General features: G+C 49.1%; 1 protein-coding gene across 1 annotated transcript in view; it reads left to right on the top strand.

Moving 5' to 3' along the window:
* Positions 1-3993: 3993 nt before the first annotated feature.
* Positions 3994-5166, top strand: part of LOC105544684 (ATPase family AAA domain-containing protein 3C-like) — a 25174-nt gene continuing 24001 nt past the window's right edge. Inside the window, 1 exon segment of the mRNA XM_011987258.1 lies at positions 3994-4120. The gene's annotated coding sequence lies outside the window, so the exon portion shown is untranslated.

Genomic DNA, 5166 nt, shown 5'->3' with positions numbered 1-5166 from the left:
GTGTCAGGCCTCTGAGCCTACGCTAAGCCATCATATCCCCAGTGACCTGCATGTGTACATCCAGATGGCCTGAAGCCACTGAAGATCCACAGAAGTGAAAACAGTCTTAACTGATGACATTCCAGCATTGTGATTTGTTCCTGCCCCACCCTACCTGGTTAATGTACTTTGTAATCTCCCCCACCCTTAAGAAGGTTCTTTGTAATTCTCTCCACCCTTGAGAATGTACTTTGTGAGATCCACACCCCTGCCCCCAAAACATTGCTCCTAACTCCACCGCCTATCCCAAAACCTGTAAGAACTAATGATAATCCCAGCACCCTTTGCTGACTCTTTTTGGACTCAGCTGTCCTGCACCCGGGTGAAGTAAACAGCCTTGTTGCTCACACAAAGCCTGTTTGGTGGTGTCTTCACACGGACACGCGTGACACAGGGTTCGAGCAATTTTCATGCCTAAACCTCCGGAGTAGCTGAGATTGCAGGCGAACGGCACCATGCCCAGGTTAATTTTTGTATTTTTGGCAGAGACGGGGGTTTCACTATGTTGGCCAGGCTGGTCTCAAACTCCTGTTTTCAGGTGATCTGTCCGCCTCCGCCTCTCAAAGTGCTGGGAATACAGGTGTGAGTTACCTTGCCTGGCCGGCGTTTTCTGGCTTTTTGTTTTTTTTTTTTTTGAGACAGAGTCTCACTCTGTCATCCAAGCTGAAGTGCAGGGGCGAGATCTCAGCAGCTCACTGTGTTAAACGTAAGTTTTCTGTGCTGCCAAAGAAGTACCACTCAAATGCAAACTTTCCTCAGCAAAGCAATTTGCTTCCATAGAAGAGGCCGTCTCATAGCTGGAGCAATGGCGAGCGTCTGGACAAGGGAGGGGAAGCGGTTCTTATTCCTGATGCAGGTAGCGCCTACTGCTGTGTGATTCCTCTACTGGCTAGGGTTAGAACGCACAGTCTAACCTCATGCCCACTGGCCTTAAAGAGAGCAGGAGTATGGGCCAGAGTGGCCAGGCTGTCTCTTATACACATCTAGATGTGTATAAGAGACAGGTCTAACCTCATGCCCACTGGCCTTAAAGAGAGCAGGAGTATGGGCCAGAGTGGCCAGGTGAGTGGTTTGGTGGGAAAACCGGTTATAGGACAAGTAACTAAAGGTGACTCAGGTCAAAGTAGGTGACCCGGCTGAGTTAGGATGGAGCAGGTGACCCGGGGAACAGACGGGAACTGTCAGTCCTCAGAGCCCATGCCTGCCTGTAGACATCCAGATGGCCTGAAGCAAGTGAAGAATCCCAAAAGAAGTGAAAATGGCCGGTTCCTGCCTTAACGGAGGACATTCCACCATTGTGATTTGTTCTTGCCCCACCTTAACGTCCTGGCTCCAAAGCTCCCGCACGGAGCACCTTGTGACCCCGCCCCTGCCTGCAAGAGAAAATCCCCCTTGTAGTTTTCCATCATCCACCCACATCCTAGAAAACCGCCCCACCCCATCTCCCTTCGCTGGCTCTCCTGGGACACAGCCCGCCTGCACCCAGGTGAAATATATCAGCTTTGTTGCTCACACAGAGCCTGTTTGGTGGGGCTTTTACTGGCCTGACTCCGTGCCTAGCCGGCTTTCTTTTTTTTGTGAGACGGAGTCTTGCTCTATTGCCCAGGCTGGAGTGCAGTGGTGAGATCTCGGCGGATCACTGTGTTATACGTAAATTTTCCGTGTCGCAAAACAAGTAGCACTGGAATGTACATTTTTCTCAGCTAGGAAATTTACTTCTATAGAAGGGGGCGTCTCATAGATGGAGCAATGGCGAGCATTTGGACAAGGGAGGGGAAGGTTCTTTTTCCTCACGCAGGTAGTACCTACTGCTGTGTGGTTCCCTTATTGGCCAGGGTTAGACCTCACAATCTAAATGCGATTGGCTTTTTTTTTTTTGAGATGGAGTCTTGCTGTGTCGCCCAGGCTGGAGTACAGTGGTGCGATCTTGGCTCACTGCAAGCTCTGCCTCCTGGGTTCATGCCATTCTTCTGCCTTAGCCTCCTGAGTAGTTGAGACTACAAGCGTATGCCATCGTGTCCGGCTAATTTTTGTGTTTTTGGTAGAAAGAGGTTTCACCACCTTGGCCAGGATGGTCTCGATCTCCTGACCTTGTGATCCACCTGCCTCGGCCTCCCACAGTGCTGGGATTACAGGCAAGAGCCACCGTGCCTGGCCTCAAGTGGTTCTTTAAAGTCTGATTCATTGTTTCTACTTTCCCTGATGAGGGTGGATGTCAAGGAGTGTGGTATTCTTATGTAATGTCTGATGTTTGGAATAGCACTTTTTTTTTTTTTTTCGGGCAGAGTCTCGCTCTGTCACCCATGCTGGAGTGTAGTGGCACCATCTTATCTCACTAACCTCTGCCTCCTGGGTTCAAACGATCCTCCTGCCTCAGCCTCCTGAGTAGCTAGGATACAGGTGCAGGCCGAGACGTTCGGCTAATTTTTTGTATTTTAGTAGATGGGGTTTCACCATGTTGCTCAGGCTGGTCTGAAACTCCTAAGCTCAGGTGATCCACCCACCTCGGCTTCCCAAGGTGCTGGGATTACAGGCATGAGCCGCCGCGCACAGCTTACGCTGATAACTTAGAGCAAACTTTACTTTTGTTGAGAACTTTGTAAGTTTGGGATTTTAATTATCCTTTGCTATTAATAAGACTTCATTCAGTCTAATACATATATATTTTTAATGTATAAGCCACGTCAAAGGCATACTTAGAATTGGTATAGATGGTTCCTTCCTGGTTCTCTAAGTATTTTAAGGCTTGGCTGAGTGCAAACAGCTCAATATGCTTAAGCAGACCAATTATTAGGAAACTTTCTTAGCTCTATTTTTTTTTTTTTTTTTTTTGAGACGGAGTCTCTCTCTGTCGCCCAGGCTGGAGTGCAGTGGCGCGATCTTGGCTCACTGTAAGCTCCACCTCCTGGGTTCTCTCTCTCTCTCTCTCTCTCTTTGAGATGGAGTCTTGTTCTGTCGCCCAGGCTGGAGGGCAGTGGCATAATCTTGGCTCACTGCAACCTCCATTCTTCTGCCTCAGCCTCCTTAATAGCTGGGACTACAGGACCTGCCACCGTGCCTGGCTAATTTTTTGTATTTTTCTTAGAGACAGGGTTTCACCGTGTTAGCCAGGATGGTCTCGATTTCCTGACCTCGTGATCCGCCCTCCTCGGCCTCCCAAAGTGCTGGGATTCCAGGCGTGAGCTGCCACGCTGGGCCTACTCTTGGCTTTTAAAAGAATGGGGCAAATTGCTTTTCTTTACTACTTCTATCCTTTCCTCTCTCTCTTTGACACTGTCTCTCTCTCACTTTCTCTGTTCCCTCTATCAGTGTTTCTCTTTCCTAAGATGTTTTTTTCCTGTCTCAGAATCTCTTCTATAGGCTTATTTTTCTAGTTCTCTTTCCTTTGTAATTTGTGGTTAATACCTGGCCAATTGTTAGTGACAAATTCCTTTCCCAAGAGGATCCTTGACACCTAAACCAGCATATTCTCTCATTCTTTTAATCTGTTCTTTTCTGTTTCTTTGAGACGGAGTCTCGCTCTGTCGCCCAGGCTGGAGTGCAGTGGCACGATCTCGGCTCATTGCAAACTCCGCCTCCCAGGTTCACGCCACCATCCTCCTGCCTCAGCCTCCCGAGTAGCGGGGATTACAAGCGCCCGCCACCACGCCCGGCTGATTTTTTGTATTTTCAGTAGAGATGGGGTTTCACCGTGTTAGCCAGGATGGTCTCTATCTCTTGACCTTGTGATCCGCCCGCCTTGGCCTTCCAAAGTGCTGCGATTACGGGTGTGAGCCACCACACCTGGCCACACATGTTTATGGTAAAATTTTGTGATGGGAAAACTGTCATCCCAGAAAATTTTGAGACCTGATGCTTAGGCCTCAGCAGCTCGGAAAATACGTACTTCTGTCCCAGAACACCCAAACGTCAACCTGTCATTCTCCACCAGGAACAAAATGTAACTGGGGACGTTGTCGTACGCTTGCCCTCGTCACCCTGGGCGTGTTGGCTGGTATCCGATTCTTATGGATTCCCGTTCTTACCTGCACGTGCCTGGTAGCAGATCAATGACAATAGCCATTGGAAGCTTAGGAAAAGCGTTTGTAATGTGAAAAAATAGAGGACCCTTTAGCCATCACGTGACTTTCTGTTGAATTGGGAAATATCCTCCTACCATCCACGTGGGACGGCCTTCCCGATGTGACCCTCCAAGACCATCCCTGGGGGATAAAACCCCACAAATGCATCAGCCCGTGTGCTGGGGACGGGGCATCGTCACGCCAGGTGTGACTGGGAAGGAGGATGGTGAGGCAGTGTAGGGAAAAGAAAGATCAGACTGTCACTGTGTCTATATAGAAAGGAGTAGACATAAGAGACTCCACTTTCTTCTGCATTTGAGATGCTGTTAATCTGTGACCCTATCCCCAACCTTGTCCTTGCAAGAGACATGTGCTGTGGTGACTCAAGGTTTAAAGGATTTTGGGCTGTGTAGGGTGTGCTTTGTTAAACAAGTGCCTCAAGGCAGTATTCTTGTGAAAAGTCATCACCATTTTCTTAATCTCAAGTGTACATGTCCCTGGGTACTTGAGATTCAGAAAAACATGTACACTGCCAAAGGTCGCAGGGACCTCTGCCTAGGAAAGCTAGGTATTGTCCTGTTGGAACCGAACTCTCGATTCCCTCCTGGGCAGGGGTCGCCGCGAAGGATCACCGACACGAGGTTCACAGCAGAGAGTTATTTATTGCTAGCGCGCTAGGGTCCCAAGCTCTAAGTTGGCCCTGGGACCCCGACTACTTGTTACAGGCTGTTTATATAGGCAAACACAAGTTCAAACACAGCTTATGGTGTGAAATTCAAACAAAGCTTAAGGCGTAAAATGATTGGGTCTAGCTATAGCCTGAGCAAGGGGTCTTGGTTTAATTGGTTAGAGCAGGACCTTATGAGGTTCTTTCCTGGAGTTGTTGATTCCGGGAACTTCGAGGCAGGGTGAGACCCCTGGAATTGGCAGGGTGGGACCTCATGAGGTTGTTTCCCGGAATTGGCAGGGTGGGACCCTATCAGGGTGGGACCCTATCGAGGCAGGGTGGGACCCTATCGAGGGCCACCTGGTGCTAACTTTTTAGGTTTTGTGAGGCCTAGTTTCA

The sequence above is a fragment of the Mandrillus leucophaeus genome, unplaced genomic scaffold (genome assembly GCF_000951045.1).
Source record: "Mandrillus leucophaeus isolate KB7577 unplaced genomic scaffold, Mleu.le_1.0 Scaffold305, whole genome shotgun sequence".
Taxonomy (NCBI): domain Eukaryota; kingdom Metazoa; phylum Chordata; class Mammalia; order Primates; family Cercopithecidae; genus Mandrillus; species Mandrillus leucophaeus.
The sequence above is the reverse complement of the archived record's forward strand: the minus strand, read 5'-3'. Positions and strand labels throughout refer to the sequence as shown.